Below are 26,008 nucleotides of genomic sequence, written 5' to 3' on the forward strand. Positions count from 1 at the left end.
GGATTTGAAAATCCCGACCAGTTATAGAAACTGGATTTGAAAATCCCGACCAGTTATAGATACTAGATTTGAAAATCCCGACCAGTTATAAAACTGGATTTGAAAATCCCGACCAGTTATAGAAACTGGATTTGAAAATCCCGACCAGTTATAAAAACTGGATTTGAAAATCCCGACCAGTTATAGAAACTGGATTTCAAAATCCCGATCAGTTATAGAAACTGAATTTGAAAATCCCGACCAGTTATAACACTGAATTTGAAAATCCCGACCAGTTATAAAAACTGGATTTGAAAATCCAGACCAGTTATAGAAACTGGATTTGAAAATCCTGACCAGTTATAGAAACTGAATTTGAAAATCCCGACCAGTTATAAAAACTGGATTTGAAAATTCGACCAGTTATAAAACTGGATTTGAAAATCCCGAACAGTTATAGAAACTGAATTTGAAAATCCTGATCAATTATAACACTGGATTTGAAAATCCCGACCAATTATCAAAAACTAGATTTGAAAATCCCGACCAGTTATAGAAATTGGATTTGAAAATCCCGATCAGTTATAAAACTGGATTTGAAAATCCCGACTAGTTATAAAACTGGATTTAAAAATCCCGACCAGTTATAGAAACTGGATTTGAAAATCCCGACCAATTATAAAACTGGATTTCAAAATCCCGACCAGTTATAAATCTGGATTTGAAAATCCCAACCAGTTATAAAACTAGATTTAAAAATCCCGACCAGTTATAGAAATTGGATTTGAAAATCCTTACCAGTTATAAAACTAGATTTGAAAATCCCGACCAGTTATAGAAACTGGATTTGAAAATCTTGACTAGTTATAAAACTGGATTTGAAAATCCCGACTAGTTATAGAAACTGGATTTGAAAATCCTGACAAGTTATAGAAACTTGATTTAAAAATCCCGAACAGTTATAAAAACTAGATTTGAAAATCCCGACCAGTTATAGAAACTGGATTTGAAAATCCCGACCAGTTATAGAAACTGGATTTGAAAATCCCGACCAGTTATAGAAATTAGATTTGAAAATCCCGACCAGTTATAAAACTGGATTTGAAAATCCCAACTAGTTATAGAAACTGGATTTGAAAATCCCGACCAGTTATAAAAACTGGATTTGAAAATCCCGTCCAGTTATAGAAACTGGATTTCAAAATCCCGACCAGTTATAGAAACTAAATTTGAAAATCCCGTCCAGTTATAACACTGAATTTGAAAATCCCGACCAGTTATAAAAACTGGATTTGAAAATCCCGACCAGTTATAGAAACTGGATTTGAAAATCCCGACCAATTATAGAAACTGGATTTAAAAATTCCGACTAGTTATGATACTAGATTTGAAAATTCCAACCAGTTATAGATACTGGATTTGAAAATCCCGACCAGTTATAAAAACTGGAGTTGAAAATCCCGACTAGTTATAAAACTGGATTTGAAAATCCAGACGAGTTATAAAACTTGATTTAAAAATCCTGACAAGTTATAGAAACTGGATTTGAAAATCCCGACCAGTTATAAAACTGGATTTGAAAATTCCGACTAGTTATAGAAACTGGATTTGAAAATCCCGACCAATTATGACACTAGATTTCAAAATCCCGACCAGTTATAGAAACTGGATTTGAAAATCCCGACCAGTTATAAAAACTGGATTTGAAAATCCCGACCAGTTATAGAAACTGGATTTTAAAATCCCGACTAGTTATAGAAACTGGATTTTAAAATCCCGACCAGTTATAGAAATTGGATTTGAATATCCTGACCAGTTATAGAAACTGGATTTAAAAATCCCGACCAGTTATAAAAACTAGATTTGAAAATCCCGACCAGTTATAGAAACTGCATTTGAAAATCCCGACCAGTTATAGAAACTGGATTTGAAAATCCCGACCAGTTATAGAAACTAGATTTGAAAATCCCGACCAGTTATAAAACTGGATTTGAAAATCCCGACCAGTTATAGAAACTGGATTTGAAAATCCCGACCAGTTATAAAAACTGGATTTGAAAATCCCGACCAGTTATAAAAACTAGATTTGAAAATCCTGACCAGTTATAGAAACTGGATTTGAAAATCCCGACCAGTTATAGAAACTGGATTTGAAAATCCCGACCAATTATAGAAACTAGATTTGAAAATCCCGACCAGTTATAAAACTGGATTTGAAAATCCCGACCAGTTATAGAAACTGGATTTGAAAATCCCGACCAGTTATAAAAACTGGATTTGAAAATCCCGATCAGTTATAAAAACTGGATTTCAAATTCCCGACCAGTTATAGAAACTGAATTTGAAAATCCCGACCAGTTATAACACTGAATTTGAAAATCCCAACCAGTTATAAAAACTGGATTTGAAAATCCCGACCAGTTATAGAAACTGGATTTGAAAATCCTGACCAGTTATAGAAACTGAATTTGAAAATCCCCACCAGTTATAAAAACTGGATTTGAAAATTCGACCTGTTATAAAACTGGATTTGAAAATCCTGACAAGTTATAGAAACTGAATTTGAAAATCCTGATCAGTTATAAAACTAGATTTGAAATTCCCGACCAGTTATAGAAACTGGATTTGAAAATCCCGACCAGTTATAAAACTGGATTTGAAAATTCCGACTAGTTATAGAAACTGGATTTGAAAATCCCGACCAATTAAGACACTAGATTTCAAAATCCCGACCAGTTATAGAAACTGGATTTGAAAATCCCGACCAGTTATAAAAACTGGATTTGAAAATCCCGACCAGTTCTAGAAACTGGATTTTAAAATCCCGGCCAGTTATAGAAACTGGATTTTAAAATCCCGACCAGTTATAGAAATTGGATTTGAAAATCCTGACCAGTTATAGAAACTGGATTTAAAAATCCCGACCAGTTATAAAAACTAGATTTGAAAATCCCGACCAGTTATAAAACTGGATTTGAAAATCCCGACCAGTTATAGAAACTGGATTTGAAAATCCCGACCAGTTATAAAAACTGGATTTGAAAATCCCGATCAGTTATAAAAACTGGATTTCAAAATCCCGACCAGTTAAAGAAACTGAATTTGAAAATCCCGACCAGTTATAACACTGAATTTGAAAATCCCGACCAGTTATAAAAACTGGATTTGAAAATCCCGACCAGTTATAGAAACTGGATTTGAAAATCCTGACCAGTTATAGAAACTGAATTTGAAAATCCCCACCAGTTATAAAAACTGGATTTGAAAATTCGACCTGTTATAAAACTGGATTTGAAAATCCTGACCAGTTATAGAAACTGAATTTGAAAATCCTGATCAGTTATAAAACTAGATTTGAAATTCCCGACCAGTTATAGAAACTGGATTTGAAAATCCCGACCAGTTATAAAACTGGATTTGAAAATTCCGACTAGTTATAGAAACTGGATTTGAAAATCCCGACCAATTAAGACACTAGATTTCAAAATCCCGACCAGTTATAGAAACTGGATTTGAAAATCCCGACCAGTTATAAAAACTGGATTTGAAAATCCCGACCAGTTCTAGAAACTGGATTTTAAAATCCCGGCCAGTTATAGAAACTGGATTTTAAAATCCCGACCAGTTATAGAAATTGGATTTGAAAATCCTGACCAGTTATAGAAACTGGATTTAAAAATCCCGACCAGTTATAAAAACTAGATTTGAAAATCCCGACCAGTTATACAAACTGGATTTGAAAAATCCCGATCAGTTATAGAAACTGGATTTGAAAATCCCGACCAGTTATAGAAACTAGATTTGAAAATCCCGACCAGTTATAAAACTGGATTTGAAAAACCCGACCAGTTATAGAAACTAGATTTGAAAATCCCGACCAGTTATAAAAACTGGATTTGAAAATCCCGACCAGTTATAAAAACTAGATTTGAAAATCCCGACCAGTTATAGAAACTGGATTTGAAAATCCCGACCAGTTATAGAAACTGGATTTGAAAATCCCGACCAGTTATAGATACTAGATTTGAAAATCCCGACCAGTTATAAAACTAGATTTGAAAATCCCGACCAGTTATAGAAACTGGATTTGAAAATCCCGACCAGTTATAAAAACTGGATTTGAAAATCCCGACCAGTTATAGAAACTGGATTTCAAAATCCCGATCAGTTATAGAAACTGAATTTGAAAATCCCGACCAGTTATAACACTGAATTTGAAAATCCCGACCAGTTATAAAAACTGGATTTGAAAATCCCGACCAGTTATAGAAACTGGATTTGAAAATCCTGACCAGTTATAGAAACTGAATTTGAAAATCCCGACCAGTTATAAAAACTGGATTTGAAAATTCGACCAGTTATAAAACTGGATTTGAAAATCCCGAACAGTTATAGAAACTGAATTTGAAAATCCTGATCAGTTATAACACTGGATTTGAAAATCCCGACCAATTATCAAAAACTAGATTTGAAAATCCCGACCAGTTATAGAAATTGGATTTGAAAATCCCGATCAGTTATAAAACTGGATTTGAAAATCCCGACTAGTTATAAAACTGGATTTAAAAATCCCGACCAGTTATAGAAACTGGATTTGAAAATCCCGACCAATTATAAAACTGGATTTGAAAATTCCGACCAGTTATAAATCTGGATTTGAAAATCCCAACCAGTTATAAAACTAGATTTAAAAATCCCGACCAGTTATAGAAATTGGATTTGAAAATCCTTACCAGTTATAAAACTAGATTTGAAAATCCCGACCAGTTATAGAAACTGGATTTGAAAATCTTAACTAGTTATAAAACTGGATTTGAAAATCCCGACTAGTTATAGAAACTGGATTTGAAAATCCTGACAAGTTATAGAAACTTGATTTAAAAATCCCGAACAGTTATAAAAACTAGATTTGAAAATCCCGACCAGTTATAGAAACTGGATTTGAAAATCCCGACCAGTTATAGAAACTGGATTTGAAAATCCCGACCAGTTATAGAAATTAGATTTGAAAATCCCGACCAGTTATAAAACTGGATTTGAAAATCCCGACCAGTTATAAAAACTGGATTTGAAAATCCCGTCCAGTTATAGAAACTGGATTTCAAAATCCCGACCAGTTATAGAAACTAAATTTGAAAATCCCGACCAGTTATAACACTGAATTTGAAAATCCCGACCAGTTATAAAAACTGGATTTGAAAATCCCGACCAGTTATAGAAACTAGATTTGAAAATTCCGACCAGTTATAAAACTAGATTTGAAAATCCCGACCAGTTATAGAAACTGGATTTGAAAATCCCGACCAGTTATAAAAACTGGATTTGAAAATCCCGACCAGTTATAAAAACTAGATTTGAAAATCCCGACCAGTTATAGAAACTGGATTTGAAAATCCCGACCAGTTATAGAAACTGGATTTGAAAATCCCGACCAGTTATAGATACTAGATTTGAAAATCCCGACCAGTTATAAAACTGGATTTGAAAATCCCGACCAGTTATAGAAACTGGATTTGAAAATCCCGACCAGTTATAAAAACTGGATTTGAAAATCCCGACCAGTTATAAAACTGGATTTGAAAATCCCGACCAGTTATAGAAACTGGATTTGAAAATCCCGACCAGTTTTAAAAACTCGATTTGAAAATCCCGACCAGTTATAGAAACGTGATTTCAAAATCCCGACCAGTTATAGAAACTGGATTTTAAAATCCCGACCAGTTATAACATTGAATTTGAAAATCCCGACCAGTTATAAAAACTGGATTTGAAAATCCCGACCAGTTATAGAAACTGGATTTGAAAATCCCGACAAGTTACAAAACTGGATTTGAAAATCCCGACCAGTTATAGAAACTGAATTTGAAAATCCTGATCAGTTATAACACTGGATTTGAAAATCCTGACCAATTATAAAACTAGATTTGAAAATCCCGACCAGTTATAGAAAATGGATTTGAAAATCCCGATCAGTTATAAAACTGGATTTGAAAATCCCGACCAGTTATAAAACTGGATTTAAAAATCCCGACCAGTTATAGAAACTGTATTTAAAAATCCCGACCAGTTATAAAACTGGATTTGAAAATACCGACTAGTTATAAAAACGTGATTTCAAAATCCCGACCAGTTATAGAAAACTGGATTTGAAATTCCCGACCAGTTATAGAAACTAGATTTAAAAATCCCGACCAGTTATAGAAACTAGATTTGAAAATCCTGACCAGTTATAGAAACTGGATTTGAAAATCCGACCAGTTATAGAAACTAGATTTGAAAATCCCGACCAGTTATAGAAACTAGATTTGAAAATCCTGACCAGTTATAAAACTGGATTTGAAAATCCCGACCAGTTATAGAAACTGGATTTGAAAATCCCGACCAGTTTTAAAAACTGGATTTGAAAATCCCGACCAGTTATAGAAACGTGATTTCAAAATCTTGACCAGTTATAGAAACTGGATTTTAAAATCCCGACCAGTTATAACATTGAATTTGAAAATCTCGACCAGTTATAAAAACTGGATTTGAAAATCCCGACCAGTTATATAAACTGGATTTGAAAATCCCGACAAGTTACAAAACTGGATTTGAAAATCCCGACCAGTTATAGAAACTGAATTTGAAAATCCTGATCAGTTATAACACTGGATTTGAAAATCCCGACCAATTATAAAACTAGATTTGAAAATCCCGACCAGTTATAGAAAATGGATTTGAAAATCCCGATCAGTTATAAAACTGGATTTGAAAATCCCGACCAGTTATAAAACTGTATTTAAAAATCCCGACCAGTTATAGAAACTGGATTTGAAAATCCCGACCAGTTATAAAACTGGATTTGAAAATACCGACTAGTTATAGAAACGTGATTTCAAAATCCCGACCAGTTATAGAAACTGGATTTGAAAATCCCGACCAGTTATAACATTGAATTTGAAAATCCCGACCAGTTATAAAAACTGGATTTGAAAATCCCGACCAGTTATAGAAACTGGATTTGAATATCCTGACCAATTATAAAAACTGAATTTGAAAATCCCGACCAGTTATAAAAACTGGATTTGAAAATCCCGACCAGTTATAAAACTGGATTTGAAAATCCCGACAAGTTATAGAAACTGAATTTGAAAATCCTGATTAGTTATAACACTGGATTTGAAAATCCTGACCAATTATAAAACTAGATTTGAAAATCCCGACCAGTTATAGAAAATGGATTTGAAAATCCCGACCAGTTATGACACTAGATTTCAAAATCCCGAACAGTTATAGAAACTGGATTTGAAAATCCCGACCAGTTATAGAAACTGGATTTGAAAATCCCGACCAGTTATAGAAACTGGATTTTAAAATCCCGACTAGTTATAGAAACTGGATTTTAAAATCCCGACCAGTTATAGAAACATGATTTCAAAATTCCGACCAGTTATAGAAACTGGATTTGAAAATCCCGACCAGTTATAAAACTGAATTTGAAAATCCCAACCAGTTATAAAAACTGGATTTGAAAATCCCGACCAGTTATAGAAACTGGATTTAAAAATCCTGACCAGTTATAGAAACTAAATTTGAAAATCCCGACCAGTTATAAAAACTGGATTTGAAAATCCTGACCAGTTATAAAACTGGATTTGAAAATCCCGACGAGTTATAGAAACTGAATTTGAAAATCCTGATCAGTTATAACACTGGATTTGAAAATCCTGACCAATTATAAAACTAGATTTGAAAATCCCGACCAGTTATAGAAAATGGATTTGAAAATCCCGACCAGTTATAAAACTGGATTTGAAAATCCCGTCCAGTTATAAAACTGGATTTAAAAATCTCGACCAGTTATAGAAATTGGATTTAAAAATTCCGACTAGTTATGACACTAGATTTGAAAATTCCGACCAGTTATAGATACTGGATTTGAAAATCCCGACCAGTTATAAAAACTGGAGTTGAAAATCCCGACCAGTTATAAAACTAGATTTAAAAATCCTGACCAGTTATAAAACTGGATTTAAAAATCCTGACCAGTTATAGAAACTGGATTTGAAAATCCTGACAAGTTATAGAAACTTGATTTAAAAATCCCGAACAGTTATAAAAACTAGATTTGAAAATCCCGACCAGTTATAGAAACTGGATTTGAAAATCCCGACCAGTTATAGAAACTGGATTTGAAAATCCCGACCAGTTATAGAAATTAGATTTGAAAATCCCGACCAGTTATAAAACTGGATTTGAAAATCCCAACTAGTTATAGAAACTGGATTTGAAAATCCCGACCAGTTATAAAAACTGGATTTGAAAATCCCGTCCAGTTATAGAAACTGGATTTCAAAATCCCGACCAGTTATAGAAACTAAATTTGAAAATCCCGACCAGTTATAACACTGAATTTGAAAATCCCGACCAGTTATAAAAACTGGATTTGAAAATCCCGACCAGTTATAGAAACTGGATTTGAAAATCCCGACCAATTATAGAAACTGGATTTAAAAATTCCGACTAGTTATGATACTAGATTTGAAAATTCCGACCAGTTATAGATACTGGATTTGAAAATCCCGACCAGTTATAAAAACTGGAGTTGAAAATCCCGACTAGTTATAAAACTGGATTTGAAAATCCAGACGAGTTATAAAACTTGATTTAAAAATCCTGACAAGTTATAGAAACTGGATTTGAAAATCCCGACCAGTTATAAAACTGGATTTGAAAATTCCGACAAGTTATAGAAACTGGATTTGAAAATCCCGACCAATTATGACACTAGATTTCAAAATCCCGACCAGTTATAGAAACTGGATTTGAAAATCCCGACCAGTTATAAAAACTGGATTTGAAAATCCCGACCAGTTATAGAAACTGGATTTTAAAATCCCGACCAGTTATAGAAACTGGATTTTAAAATCCCGACCAGTTATAGAAATTGGATTTGAATATCCTGACCAGTTATAGAAACTGGATTTAAAAATCCCGACCAGTTATAAAAACTAGATTTGAAAATCCCGACCAGTTATAGAAACTGCATTTGAAAATCCCGACCAGTTATAGAAACTGGATTTGAAAATCCCGACCAGTTATAGAAACTAGATTTGAAAATCCCGACCAGTTATAAAACTGGATTTGAAAATCCCGACCAGTTATAGAAACTGGATTTGAAAATCCCGACCAGTTATAAAAACTGGATTTGAAAATCCCGACCAGTTATAAAAACTAGATTTGAAAATCCTGACCAGTTATAGAAACTGGATTTGAAAATCCCGACCAGTTATAGAAACTGGATTTGAAAATCCCGACCAATTATAGAAACTAGATTTGAAAATCCCGACCAGTTATAAAACTGGATTTGAAAATCCCGACCAGTTATAGAAACTGGATTTGAAAATCCCGACCAGTTATAAAAACTGGATTTGAAAATCCCGATCAGTTATAAAAACTGGATTTCAAATTCCCGACCAGTTATAGAAACTGAATTTGAAAATCCCGACCAGTTATAACACTGAATTTGAAAATCCCAACCAGTTATAAAAACTGGATTTGAAAATCCCGACCAGTTATAGAAACTGGATTTGAAAATCCTGACCAGTTATAGAAACTGAATTTGAAAATCCCCACCAGTTATAAAAACTGGATTTGAAAATTCGACCTGTTATAAAACTGGATTTGAAAATCCTGACAAGTTATAGAAACTGAATTTGAAAATCCTGATCAGTTATAAAACTAGATTTGAAATTCCCGACCAGTTATAGAAACTGGATTTGAAAATCCCGACCAGTTATAAAACTGGATTTGAAAATTCCGACTAGTTATAGAAACTGGATTTGAAAATCCCGACCAATTAAGACACTAGATTTCAAAATCCCGACCAGTTATAGAAACTGGATTTGAAAATCCCGACCAGTTATAAAAACTGGATTTGAAAATCCCGACCAGTTCTAGAAACTGGATTTTAAAATCCCGGCCAGTTATAGAAACTGGATTTTAAAATCCCGACCAGTTATAGAAATTGGATTTGAAAATCCTGACCAGTTATAGAAACTGGATTTAAAAATCCCGACCAGTTATAAAAACTAGATTTGAAAATCCCGACCAGTTATACAAACTGGATTTGAAAAATCCCGATCAGTTATAGAAACTGGATTTGAAAATCTCGACCAGTTATAGAAACTAGATTTGAAAATCCCGACCAGTTATAAAACTGGATTTGAAAAACCCGACCAGTTATAGAAACTGGATTTGAAAATCCCGACCAGTTATAAAAACTGGATTTGAAAATCCCGACCAGTTATAAAAACTAGATTTGAAAATCCCGACCAGTTATAGAAACTGGATTTGAAAATCCCGACCAGTTATAGAAACTGGATTTGAAAATCCCGACCAGTTATAGATACTAGATTTGAAAATCCCGACCAGTTATAAAACTGGATTTGAAAATCCCGACCAGTTATAGAAACTGGATTTGAAAATCCCGACCAGTTATAAAAACTGGATTTGAAAATCCCGACCAGTTATAGAAACTGGATTTCAAAATCCCGATCAGTTATAGAAACTGAATTTGAAAATCCCGACCAGTTATAACACTGAATTTGAAAATCCCGACCAGTTATAAAAACTGGATTTGAAAATCCAGACCAGTTATAGAAACTGGATTTGAAAATCCTGACCAGTTATAGAAACTGAATTTGAAAATCCCGACCAGTTATAAAAACTGGATTTGAAAATTCGACCAGTTATAAAACTGGATTTGAAAATCCCGAACAGTTATAGAAACTGAATTTGAAAATCCTGATCAATTATAACACTGGATTTGAAAATCCCGACCAATTATCAAAAACTAGATTTGAAAATCCCGACCAGTTATAGAAATTGGATTTGAAAATCCCGATCAGTTATAAAACTGGATTTGAAAATCCCGACTAGTTATAAAACTGGATTTAAAAATCCCGACCAGTTATAGAAACTGGATTTGAAAATCCCGACCAATTATAAAACTGGATTTCAAAATCCCGACCAGTTATAAATCTGGATTTGAAAATCCCAACCAGTTATAAAACTAGATTTAAAAATCCCGACCAGTTATAGAAATTGGATTTGAAAATCCTTACCAGTTATAAAACTAGATTTGAAAATCCCGACCAGTTATAGAAACTGGATTTGAAAATCTTGACTAGTTATAAAACTGGATTTGAAAATCCCGACTAGTTATAGAAACTGGATTTGAAAATCCTGACAAGTTATAGAAACTTGATTTAAAAATCCCGAACAGTTATAAAAACTAGATTTGAAAATCCCGACCAGTTATAGAAACTGGATTTGAAAATCCCGACCAGTTATAGAAACTGGATTTGAAAATCCCGACCAGTTATAGAAATTAGATTTGAAAATCCCGACCAGTTATAAAACTGGATTTGAAAATCCCAACTAGTTATAGAAACTGGATTTGAAAATCCCGACCAGTTATAAAAACTGGATTTGAAAATCCCGTCCAGTTATAGAAACTGGATTTCAAAATCCCGACCAGTTATAGAAACTAAATTTGAAAATCCCGTCCAGTTATAACACTGAATTTGAAAATCCCGACCAGTTATAAAAACTGGATTTGAAAATCCCGACCAGTTATAGAAACTGGATTTGAAAATCCCGACCAATTATAGAAACTGGATTTAAAAATTCCGACTAGTTATGATACTAGATTTGAAAATTCCAACCAGTTATAGATACTGGATTTGAAAATCCCGACCAGTTATAAAAACTGGAGTTGAAAATCCCGACTAGTTATAAAACTGGATTTGAAAATCCAGACGAGTTATAAAACTTGATTTAAAAATCCTGACAAGTTATAGAAACTGGATTTGAAAATCCCGACCAGTTATAAAACTGGATTTGAAAATTCCGACTAGTTATAGAAACTGGATTTGAAAATCCCGACCAATTATGACACTAGATTTCAAAATCCCGACCAGTTATAGAAACTGGATTTGAAAATCCCGACCAGTTATAAAAACTGGATTTGAAAATCCCGACCAGTTATAGAAACTGGATTTTAAAATCCCGACTAGTTATAGAAACTGGATTTTAAAATCCCGACCAGTTATAGAAATTGGATTTGAATATCCTGACCAGTTATAGAAACTGGATTTAAAAATCCCGACCAGTTATAAAAACTAGATTTGAAAATCCCGACCAGTTATAGAAACTGCATTTGAAAATCCCGACCAGTTATAGAAACTGGATTTGAAAATCCCGACCAGTTATAGAAACTAGATTTGAAAATCCCGACCAGTTATAAAACTGGATTTGAAAATCCCGACCAGTTATAGAAACTGGATTTGAAAATCCCGACCAGTTATAAAAACTGGATTTGAAAATCCCGACCAGTTATAAAAACTAGATTTGAAAATCCTGACCAGTTATAGAAACTGGATTTGAAAATCCCGACCAGTTATAGAAACTGGATTTGAAAATCCCGACCAATTATAGAAACTAGATTTGAAAATCCCGACCAGTTATAAAACTGGATTTGAAAATCCCGACCAGTTATAGAAACTGGATTTGAAAATCCCGACCAGTTATAAAAACTGGATTTGAAAATCCCGATCAGTTATAAAAACTGGATTTCAAATTCCCGACCAGTTATAGAAACTGAATTTGAAAATCCCGACCAGTTATAACACTGAATTTGAAAATCCCAACCAGTTATAAAAACTGGATTTGAAAATCCCGACCAGTTATAGAAACTGGATTTGAAAATCCTGACCAGTTATAGAAACTGAATTTGAAAATCCCCACCAGTTATAAAAACTGGATTTGAAAATTCGACCTGTTATAAAACTGGATTTGAAAATCCTGACAAGTTATAGAAACTGAATTTGAAAATCCTGATCAGTTATAAAACTAGATTTGAAATTCCCGACCAGTTATAGAAACTGGATTTGAAAATCCCGACCAGTTATAAAACTGGATTTGAAAATTCCGACTAGTTATAGAAACTGGATTTGAAAATCCCGACCAATTAAGACACTAGATTTCAAAATCCCGACCAGTTATAGAAACTGGATTTGAAAATCCCGACCAGTTATAAAAACTGGATTTGAAAATCCCGACCAGTTCTAGAAACTGGATTTTAAAATCCCGGCCAGTTATAGAAACTGGATTTTAAAATCCCGACCAGTTATAGAAATTGGATTTGAAAATCCTGACCAGTTATAGAAACTGGATTTAAAAATCCCGACCAGTTATAAAAACTAGATTTGAAAATCCCGACCAGTTATAAAACTGGATTTGAAAATCCCGACCAGTTATAGAAACTGGATTTGAAAATCCCGACCAGTTATAAAAACTGGATTTGAAAATCCCGATCAGTTATAAAAACTGGATTTCAAAATCCCGACCAGTTAAAGAAACTGAATTTGAAAATCCCGACCAGTTATAACACTGAATTTGAAAATCCCGACCAGTTATAAAAACTGGATTTGAAAATCCCGACCAGTTATAGAAACTGGATTTGAAAATCCTGACCAGTTATAGAAACTGAATTTGAAAATCCCCACCAGTTATAAAAACTGGATTTGAAAATTCGACCTGTTATAAAACTGGATTTGAAAATCCTGACCAGTTATAGAAACTGAATTTGAAAATCCTGATCAGTTATAAAACTAGATTTGAAATTCCCGACCAGTTATAGAAACTGGATTTGAAAATCCCGACCAGTTATAAAACTGGATTTGAAAATTCCGACTAGTTATAGAAACTGGATTTGAAAATCCCGACCAATTAAGACACTAGATTTCAAAATCCCGACCAGTTATAGAAACTGGATTTGAAAATCCCGACCAGTTATAAAAACTGGATTTGAAAATCCCGACCAGTTCTAGAAACTGGATTTTAAAATCCCGGCCAGTTATAGAAACTGGATTTTAAAATCCCGACCAGTTATAGAAATTGGATTTGAAAATCCTGACCAGTTATAGAAACTGGATTTAAAAATCCCGACCAGTTATAAAAACTAGATTTGAAAATCCCGACCAGTTATACAAACTGGATTTGAAAAATCCCGATCAGTTATAGAAACTGGATTTGAAAATCCCGACCAGTTATAGAAACTAGATTTGAAAATCCCGACCAGTTATAAAACTGGATTTGAAAAACCCGACCAGTTATAGAAACTAGATTTGAAAATCCCGACCAGTTATAAAAACTGGATTTGAAAATCCCGACCAGTTATAAAAACTAGATTTGAAAATCCCGACCAGTTATAGAAACTGGATTTGAAAATCCCGACCAGTTATAGAAACTGGATTTGAAAATCCCGACCAGTTATAGATACTAGATTTGAAAATCCCGACCAGTTATAAAACTAGATTTGAAAATCCCGACCAGTTATAGAAACTGGATTTGAAAATCCCGACCAGTTATAAAAACTGGATTTGAAAATCCCGACCAGTTATAGAAACTGGATTTCAAAATCCCGATCAGTTATAGAAACTGAATTTGAAAATCCCGACCAGTTATAACACTGAATTTGAAAATCCCGACCAGTTATAAAAACTGGATTTGAAAATCCCGACCAGTTATAGAAACTGGATTTGAAAATCCTGACCAGTTATAGAAACTGAATTTGAAAATCCCGACCAGTTATAAAAACTGGATTTGAAAATTCGACCAGTTATAAAACTGGATTTGAAAATCCCGAACAGTTATAGAAACTGAATTTGAAAATCCTGATCAGTTATAACACTAGATTTGAAAATCCCGACCAATTATCAAAAACTAGATTTGAAAATCCCGACCAGTTATAGAAATTGGATTTGAAAATCCCGATCAGTTATAAAACTGGATTTGAAAATCCCGACTAGTTATAAAACTGGATTTAAAAATCCCGACCAGTTATAGAAACTGGATTTGAAAATCCCGACCAATTATAAAACTGGATTTGAAAATTCCGACCAGTTATAAATCTGGATTTGAAAATCCCAACCAGTTATAAAACTAGATTTAAAAATCCCGACCAGTTATAGAAATTGGATTTGAAAATCCTTACCAGTTATAAAACTAGATTTGAAAATCCCGACCAGTTATAGAAACTGGATTTGAAAATCTTAACTAGTTATAAAACTGGATTTGAAAATCCCGACTAGTTATAGAAACTGGATTTGAAAATCCTGATAAGTTATAGAAACTTGATTTAAAAATCCCGAACAGTTATAAAAACTAGATTTGAAAATCCCGACCAGTTATAGAAACTGGATTTGAAAATCCCGACCAGTTATAGAAACTGGATTTGAAAATCCCGACCAGTTATAGAAATTAGATTTGAAAATCCCGACCAGTTATAAAACTGGATTTGAAAATCCCGACCAGTTATAAAAACTGGATTTGAAAATCCCGTCCAGTTATAGAAACTGGATTTCAAAATCCCGACCAGTTATAGAAACTAAATTTGAAAATCCCGACCAGTTATAACACTGAATTTGAAAATCCCGACCAGTTATAAAAACTGGATTTGAAAATCCCGACCAGTTATAGAAACTGGATTTGAAAATCCCGACCAATTATAGAAACTGGATTTAAAAATTCCGACTAGTTATGATACAAGATTTGAAAATTCCGACCAGTTATAGATACTGGATTTGAAAATCCCGACCAGTTATAAAAACTGGAGTTGAAAATCCCGACTAGTTATAAAACTGGATTTGAAAATCCAGACGAGTTATAAAACTTGATTTAAAAATCCTGACAAGTTATAGAAACTGGATTTGAAAATCCCGACCAGTTATAAAACTGGATTTGAAAATTCCGACTAGTTATAGAAACTGGATTTGAAAATCCCGACCAATTATGACACTAGATTTCAAAATCCCGACCAGTTATAGAAACTGGATTTGAAAATCCCGACCAGTTATAAAAACTGGATTTGAAAATCCCGACCAGTTATAGAAACTGGATTTTAAAATCCCGACCAGTTATAGAAACTGGATTTTAAAATCCCGACCAGTTATAGAAATTGGATTTGAATATCCTGACCAGTTATAGAAACTGGATTTAAAAATCCCGACCAGTTATAAAAACTAGATTTGAAAATCCCGACCAGTTATAGAAACTGCATTTGAAAATCCCGACCAGTTATAGAAACTGGATTTGAAAATCCCGACCAGTTATAGAAACTAGATTTGAAAATCCCGACCAGTTATAAAACTGGATTTGAAAATCCCGACCAGTTATAGAAACTGGATTTGAAAATCCCGACCAGTTATAAAAACTGGATTTGAAAATCCCGACCAGTTATAAAAACTAGATTTGAAAATCCCGACCAGTTATAGAAACTGGATTTGAAAATCCCGACCAGTTATAGAAACTGGATTTGAAAATCCTAACCAATTATAGAAACTAGATTTGAAAATCCCGACCAGTTACAAAACTGGATTTGAAAATCCCGACCAGTTATAGAAACTGGATTTGAAAATCCCGACCAGTTATAAAAACTGGATTTGAAAATCCCGACCAGTTATAAAAACTGGATTTCAAAATCCCGACCAGTTATAGAAACTGAATTTGAAAATCCCGACCAGTTATAACACTGAATTTGAAAATCCCGACCAGTTATAAAAACTGGATTTGAAAATCCCGACCAGTTATAGAAACTGGATTTGAAAATCCTGACCAGTTATAGAAACTGAATTTGAAAATCCCCACCAGTTATAAAAACTGGATTTGAAAATTCGACCTGTTATAAAACTGGATTTGAAAATCCTGACCAGTTATAGAAACTGAATTTGAAAATCCTGATCAGTTATAAAACTAGATTTGAAATTCCCGACCAGTTATAGAAACTGGATTTGAAAATCCCGACCAGTTATAAAACTGGATTTGAAAATTCCGACTAGTTATAGAAACTGGATTTGAAAATCCCGACCAATTAAGACACTAGATTTCAAAATCCCGACCAGTTATAGAAACTGGATTTGAAAATCCCGACCAGTTATAAAAACTGGATTTGAAAATCCCGACCAGTTCTAGAAACTGGATTTTAAAATCCCGGCCAGTTATAGAAACTGGATTTTAAAATCCCGACCAGTTATAGAAATTGGATTTGAAAATCCTGACCAGTTATAGAAACTGGATTTAAAAATCCCGACCAGTTATAAAAACTAGATTTGAAAATCCCGACCAGTTATAGAAACTGGATTTGAAAAATCCCGATCAGTTATAGAAACTGGATTTGAAAATCCCGACCAGTTATAGAAACTAGATTTGAAAATCCCGACCAGTTATAAAACTGGATTTGAAAATCCCGACCAGTTATAGAAACTGGATTTGAAAATCCCGACCAATTATAAAAACTGGATTTGAAAATCCCGACCAGTTATAAAAACTAGATTTGAAAATCCCGACCAGTTATAGAAACTGGATTTGAAAATCCCGACCAGTTATAGAAACTGGATTTGAAAATCCCGACCAGTTATAGATACTAGATTTGAAAATCCCGACCAGTTATAAAACTGGATTTGAAAATCCCGACCAGTTATAGAAACTGGATTTGAAAATCCCGACCAGTTATAAAAACTGGATTTGAAAATCCCGACCAGTTATAGAAACTGGATTTCAAAATCCCGATCAGTTATAGAAACTGAATTTGAAAATCCCGACCAGTTATAACACTGAATTTGAAAATCCCGACCAGTTATAAAAACTGGATTTGAAAATCCCGACCAGTTATAGAAACTGGATTTGAAAATCCTGACCAGTTATAGAAACTGAATTTGAAAATCCCGACCAGTTATAAAAACTGGATTTGAAAATTCGACCAGTTATAAAACTGGATTTGAAAATCCCGAACAGTTATAGAAACTGAATTTGAAAATCCTGATCAGTTATAACACTGGATTTGAAAATCCCGACCAATTATCAAAAACTAGATTTGAAAATCCCGACCAGTTATAGAAATTGGATTTGAAAATCCCGATCAGTTATAAAACTGGATTTGAAAATCCCGACTAGTTATAAAACTGGATTTAAAAATCCCGACCAGTTATAGAAACTGGATTTGAAAATCCCGACCAATTATAAAACTGGATTTGAAAATCCCGACCAGTTATAAATCTGGATTTGAAAATCCCAACCAGTTATAAAACTAGATTTAAAAATCCCGACCAGTTATAGAAATTGGATTTGAAAATCCTTACCAGTTATAAAACTAGATTTGAAAATCCCGACCAGTTATAGAAACTGGATTTGAAAATCTTGACTAGTTATAAAACTGGATTTGAAAATCCCGACTAGATATAGAAATTGGATTTGAAAATCCCGACCAGTTATGACACTAGATTTGGAAATCCCGACCAGTTATAGAAACTGGATTTGAAAATCCCGACTAGTTATAGAAACTGGATTTGAAAATCCCGACCAGTTATAGAAACTGGATTTGAAAATCCCGACCAGTTATAGAAACTGTATTTTAAAATCCCGACCAGTTGTAAAACTGAATTTTGAAAATCCCGACCAGTTACAAAAACAGGATTTGAAAATCCCGACTAGTTATAAAACTGGATTTGAAAATCCCGACCAGTTATAGAAACTGGATTTGAAAATCCTGATGAGTTATAACACTAGATTTGAAAATTTCGACCAATTATAAAACTCGATTTGAAAATCCCGACCAGTTATAGAAACTGGATTTGAAAATCTCGACTAGTTATAAAACTGGATTTGAAAATCCCAACCAGTTATAAAACTGGATTTAAAAATCCCGACCAGTTATAGAAACTTGATTTGAAAATCCCGACGAGTTATAAAACTGGATTTGAAAATCCCGACCAGTTATAGAAACTGGATTTGAAAATCCCGACCAGTTATGACACCAGATTTCAAAATCCCGACAAGTTATAGAAACTGGATTTGAAAATCCCGACCAGTTATAAAAACTGGATTTGAAAATTCCGACCAGTTATAGAAACTGGATTTTAAAATTCTGACCAGTTATAGAAACTAGATTTGAAAATCCCAACCAGTTATAAAACTGGATTTGAAAATCCCGACCAGTTATAGAAACTGGATTTGAAAACCCCGACCAGTTATAAAAACTGGATTTGAAAATCCCGACCAGTTATAGAAACATGATTTCAAAATCCCGACCAGTTATAGAAACTGGATTTGAAAATCCCGACTAGTTATAGAAACTGGATTTGAAAATCCCGACCAGTTATAGAAACTGGATTTGAAAATCCCGACCAGTTATAGAAACTGTATTTTAAAATCCCGACCAGTTGTAAAACTGAATTTTGAAAATCCCGACCAGTTACAAAAACAGGATTTGAAAATCCCGACTAGTTATAAAACTGGATTTGAAAATCCCGACCAGTTATAGAAACTGGATTTGAAAATCCTGATGAGTTATAACACTAGATTTGAAAATTTCGACCAATTATAAAACTCGATTTGAAAATCCCGACCAGTTATAGAAACTGGATTTGAAAATCTCGACTAGTTATAAAACTGGATTTGAAAATCCCAACCAGTTATAAAACTGGATTTAAAAATCCCGACCAGTTATAGAAACTTGATTTGAAAATCCCGACGAGTTATAAAACTGGATTTGAAAATCCCGACCAGTTATAGAAACTGGATTTGAAAATCCCGACCAGTTATGACACCAGATTTCAAAATCCCGACAAGTTATAGAAACTGGATTTGAAAATCCCGACCAGTTATAAAAACTGGATTTGAAAATTCCGACCAGTTATAGAAACTGGATTTTAAAATTCTGACCAGTTATAGAAACTAGATTTGAAAATCCCAACCAGTTATAAAACTGGATTTGAAAATCCCGACCAGTTATAGAAACTGGATTTGAAAACCCCGACCAGTTATAAAAACTGGATTTGAAAATCCCGACCAGTTATAGAAACATGATTTCAAAATCCCGACCAGTTATAGAAACTGGATTTGAAAATCCCGACCAGTTATAACACTGGATTTGAAAATTCCGACCAATTATAAATCTAGATTTGAAAATCGGGACCTGTTATAGAAACTGGATTTGAAAATCCCGACCAGTTATAAATCTGGATTTGAAAATCTCAACCAGTTATAAAACTAGATTTAAAAATCCCAACCAGTTATAGGAACTGCATTTGAAAATCCTGACCAGTTATAAAACTGGATTTGAAAATCCCGACCAGTTATAGAAATTGGATTTGAAAATCCCGACCAGTTATGACACTAGATTTGAAAATCACGACCAGTTATAGAAACTGGATTTGAAAATCACGACCAGTTATAAAACTGGATTTGAAAATCCCGTCCAGTTATAAAACTGGATTTAAAAATCTCGACTAGTTATAGAAACTGGATTTAAAAATTCTCACTAGTTATGACACTAGATTTGAAAATTCCGACCAGTTATAGATACTGGATTTGAAAATCCCGACCAGTTATAAAAACTGGAGTTGAAAATCCCGACTAGTTATAAAACTGGATTTGAAAATCCCGACCAGTTATAAAACTGGATTTAAAAATCCTGACCAGTTATAGAAACTGGATTTGGAAATCCCGACCAGTTATAGAAACTAGATTTGAAAATCCCGACCAGTTATAGAAACTGGATTTGAAAATCCCGACCAGTTATAGAAACTAGATTTGAAAATCCCGACCAGTTATAAAACTGGATTTGAAAATCCCGACCAGTTATAGAAACTGGATTTGAAAATCCTGACCAGTTTTAAAAACTGGATTTGAAAATCCCGTCCAGTTATAGAAACTGGATTTCAAAATCCCGACCAGTTATAGAAACTAAATTTGAAAATCCCGACCAATTATAACACTGAATTTGAAAATCCCGACCTGTTATAAAAACTGGATTTGAAAATCCCGACCAGTTATAGAAACTGGATTTGAAAATCTTCACCAGTTATAGAAACTGAATTTGAAAATCCCGACCAGTTATAAAAACTGGATTTGAAAATTCGACCAGTTATAAAACTGGATTTGAAAATCCCGACCAGTTATAGAAACTAAATTTGAAAATCCTGATCAGTTATAACACTGGATTTGAAAATCCCGACCAGTTATAAAACTAGATTTGAAAATCCCGACCAGTTATAAAACTGGATTTGAAAATCCCGACCAGTTATAGAAACTGAATTTGAAAATCCTGATCAGTTATAACACTGGATTTGAAAATCCCGACCAATTATAAAACTAGATTTGAAAATCCCGACCAGTTATAGAAAATGGATTTGAAAATCCCGATCAGTTATAAAACTGGATTTGAAAATCCCGACCAGTTATAAAACTGGATTTAAAAATCCCGACCAGTTATAGAAACTGGATTTGAAAATCCCGACCAGTTATAAAACTGGATTTGAAAATACCGACTAGTTATAGAAACGTGATTTCAAAATCCCGACCAGTTATAGAAACTGGATTTGAAAATCCCGACCAGTTATAACATTGAATTTGAAAATCCTGACCAGTTATAAAAACTGGATTTGAAAATCCCGACCAGTTATAGAAACTGGATTTGAATATCCTGACCAATTATAAAAACTGAATTTGAAAATCCCGACCAGATATAAAAACTGGATTTGAAAATCCCGACCAGTTATAAAACTAGATTTGAAAATCCCGACGAGTTATAGAAACTGAATTTGAAAATCCTGATCAGTTATAACACTGGATTTGAAAATCCTGACCAATTATAAAACTAGATTTGAAAATCCCGACCAGTTATAGAAAATGGATTTGAAAATCCCGACCATTTATGACACTAGATTTCAAAATCCCGACCAGTTATAGAAACTGGATTTGAAAATCCCGACCAGTTATAGAAACTGGATTTGAAAATCCCGACCAGTTATAAAAACTGGATTTTAAAATCCCGACCAGTTATAGAAACTGGATTTTAAAATCCCGACCAGTTATAGAAACTGGATTTGAAAATCCTGACCAGTTATAGAAACTGGATTTGAAAATCCCGACCAGTTATAAAAACTAGATTTGAAAATCCAGACCAGTTATAGAAACTAGATATGATAATCCCGACAAGTTATAGAAACTAGATTTGAAAATCCCGACCAGTTATAGAAACTAGATTTGAAAATCCTGACCAGTTATAAAACTGGATTTGAAAATCCCGACCAGTTATAGAAACTGGATTTGAAAATCCCGACCAGTTATAAAAACTGGATTTGAAAATCCTGACCAGTTATAGAAAGTGGATTTGAAAATCCCGACCACTTATAAAAACTAGATTTGAAAATCCCGACCAGTTATAGAAACTGGATATGATAATCCCGACCAGTTATAGAAACTAGATTTGAAAATCCCGACCAGTTATAGAAACTAGATTTGAAAATCCTGACCAGTTATAAAACTGGATTTGAAAATCCCGACCAGTTATAGAAACTGGATTTGAAAATCCCGACCAGTTATAAAAACTGGATTTGAAAATCCCGACCAGTTATAGAAACGTGATTTCAAAATCCCGACCAGTTATAGAAACTGGATTTGAAAATCCCGACCAGTTATAACATTGAATTTGAAAATCCCGACCAGTTATAAAAACTGGATTTGAAAATCCCGACCAGTTATAGAAACTGGATTTGAAAATCCTGACCAGTTATAGAAACTGAATTTGAAAATCCCGACTAGTTATAAAAACTGGATTTGAAAATCCCGACCAGTTATAAAACTGGATTTGAAAATCTCGACGAGTTATAGAAACTGAATTTGAAAATCCTGATCAGTTATAACACTGGATTTGAAAATCTCGACCAATTATAAAACTAGATTTGAAAATCCCGACCAGTTATAGAAAATGGATTTGAAAATCCTGACCAGTTATAAAACTGGATTTGAAAATCCCGACCAGTTATAAAACTGGATTTAAAAATCCCGACCAGTTATAGAAAATGGATTTGAAAATCCCGACCAGTTATAAAACTGGATTTGAAAATACCGACTAGTTATAGAAACGTGATTTCAAAATCCCGACCAGTTATAGAAACTGAATTTGAAAATCCTGATCAGTTATGACACTAGATTTCAAAATCCCGACCAGTTATAGAAACTGGATTTGAAAATCCCGACCAGTTATGACACTAGATTTCAAAATCCCGACCAGTTATAGAAACTGGATTTGAAAATCCCGACCAGTTATAGAAACTGGATTTGAAAATCCCGACCAGTTATAGAAACTGGATTTCAAAATCCCGACCAGTTATAGAAACTGGATTTGAAAATCCTGACCAGTTATAGAAACTGGATTTGAAAATCCCGACCAGTTATAAAAACTAGATTTGAAAATCCCGACCAGTTATAGAAACTGGATTTGAAAATCCCGACCAGTTATAGAAACTAGATTTGAAAATCCCGACCAATTATAAAAACTAGATTTGAAAATCCCGAAAAGTTATAAAACTAGATTTGAAAATCCCGACTAGTTATAGAAACTGGATTTGAAAAACCCGACCAGTTATAAAAACTGGATTTGAAAATCCCGACGAGTTATAGAAACGTGATTTCAAAATCCCGACCAGTTATAGAAACTGGATTTGAAAATCCCGACCAGTTATAACATTGAATTTGAAAATCCCGACCAGTTATAAAAACTGGATTTGAAAATCCCGACCAGTTATAAAAACTGGATTTGAATATCCTGACCAATTATAAAAACTGAATTTGAAAATCCCGACCAGTTATAAAAACTGGATTTGAAAATCCCGACCAGTTATAAAACTGGATTTGAAAATCCCGACGAGTTATAGAAACTGAATTTGAAAATCCCGACGAGTTATAGAAACTGAATTTGAAAATCCCGACCAGTTATAAAAACTGGATTTGAAAATCCCGACCAGTTATAAAACTGGATTTGAAAATCCCGACGAGTTATAGAAACTGAATTTGAAAATCCTGATCATTTATAACACTGGATTTGAAAATTCCGACCAATTATAAAACTAGATTTGAAAATTCCGACCAGTTATAGAAAATGGATTTGAAAATCCCGACCAGTTATAAAACCTGGATTTGAAAATCCCGACCAGTTATAGAAACTGGATTTGAAAATCCTGATCAGTTATAGAAACTGGATTTGAAAATCCTGACCAGTTATAGAAACTGAATTTGAAAATCCCGACCAGTTATAAAAACTGGATTTGAAAATCCCGACCAGTTATAAAACTGGATTTGAAAATCCCGACGAGTTATAGAAACTGAATTTGAAAATCCTGATCAGTTATAACACTGGATTTGAAAATCCCGACCAAATATAAAACTAGATTTGAAAATCCCGACCAGTTATAGAAAATGGATTTGAAAATCCTGACCAGTTATAAAACTGGATTTGAAAATCCCGACCAGTTATAAAACTGGATTTAAAAATCCCGACCAGTTATAGAAACTGGATTTGAAAATCCCGACCAGTTATAAAACTGGATTTGAAAATACCGACTAGTTATAAAACGTGATTTCAAAATCCCGACCAGTTATAGAAACTGAATTTGAAAATCCCGACCAGTTATAGAAACTGGATTTTAAAATCCCGACCAGTTATAGAAACTGGATTTGAAAATCCTGACCAGTTATAGAAACTGGATTTGAAAATCCCGACCAGTTATAAAAACTAGATTTGAAAATCCAGACCAGTTATAGAAACTAGATATGATAATCCCGACAAGTTATAGAAACTAGATTTGAAAATCCCGACCAGTTATAGAAACTAGATTTGAAAATCCTGACCAGTTATAAAACTGGATTTGAAAATCCCGACCAGTTATAGAAACTGGATTTGAAAATCCCGACCAGTTATAAAAACTGGATTTGAAAATCCTGACCAGTTATAGAAACTGGATTTGAAAATCCCGACCACTTATAAAAACTAGATTTGAAAATCCCGACCAGTTATAGAAACTGGATATGATAATCCCGACCAGTTATAGAAACTAGATTTGAAAATCCCGACCAGTTATAGAAACTAGATTTGAAAATCCTGACCAGTTATAAAACTGGATTTGAAAATCCCGACCAGTTATAGAAACTGGATTTGAAAATCCCGACCAGTTATAGAAACTGGATTTGAAAATCCCGACCAGTTATAAAAACTGGATTTCAAAATCCCGACCAGTTATAGAAACGTGATTTCAAAATCCCGACCAGTTATAGAAACTGGATTTGAAAATCCCGACCAGTTATAACATTGAATTTGAAAATCCCGACCAGTTATAAAAACTGGATTTGAAAATCCCGACCAGTTATAGAAACTGGATTTGAAAATCCTGACCAGTTATAGAAACTGAATTTGAAAATCCCGACTAGTTATAAAAACTGGATTTGAAAATCCCGACCAGTTATAAAACTGGATTTGAAAATCTCGACGAGTTATAGAAACTGAATTTGAAAATCCTGATCAGTTATAACACTGGATTTGAAAATCTCGACCAATTATAAAACTAGATTTGAAAATCCCGACCAGTTATAGAAAATGGATTTGAAAATCCTGACCAGTTATAAAACTTGATTTAAAAATCCTGACAAGTTATAGAAACTGGATTTGAAAATCCCGACCAGTTATAAAACTGGATTTGAAAATTCCGACTAGTTATAGAAACTGGATTTGAAAATCCCGACCAATTATGACACTAGATTTCAAAATCCCGACCAGTTATAGAAACTGGATTTGAAAATCCCGACCAGTTATAAAAACTGGATTTGAAAATCCCGACCAGTTATAGAAACTGGATTTGAAAATCCCGACCAGTTATAGATACTAGATTTGAAAATCCCGACCAGTTATAAAACTGGATTTGAAAATCCCGACCAGTTATAGAAACTGGATTTGAAAATCCCGACCAGTTATAAAAACTGGATTTGAAAATCCCGACCAGTTATAGAAACTGGATTTCAAAATCCCGATCAGTTATAGAAACTGAATTTGAAAATCCCGACCAGTTATAACACTGAATTTGAAAATCCCGACCAGTTATAAAAACTGGATTTGAAAATCCAGACCAGTTATAGAAACTGGATTTGAAAA

This window comes from Nuphar pumila, chromosome 10, assembly GCF_984573655.1.
Source record: "Nuphar pumila chromosome 10, dmNupPumi1.hap1.1, whole genome shotgun sequence".
Lineage (NCBI taxonomy): Eukaryota > Viridiplantae > Streptophyta > Magnoliopsida > Nymphaeales > Nymphaeaceae > Nuphar > Nuphar pumila.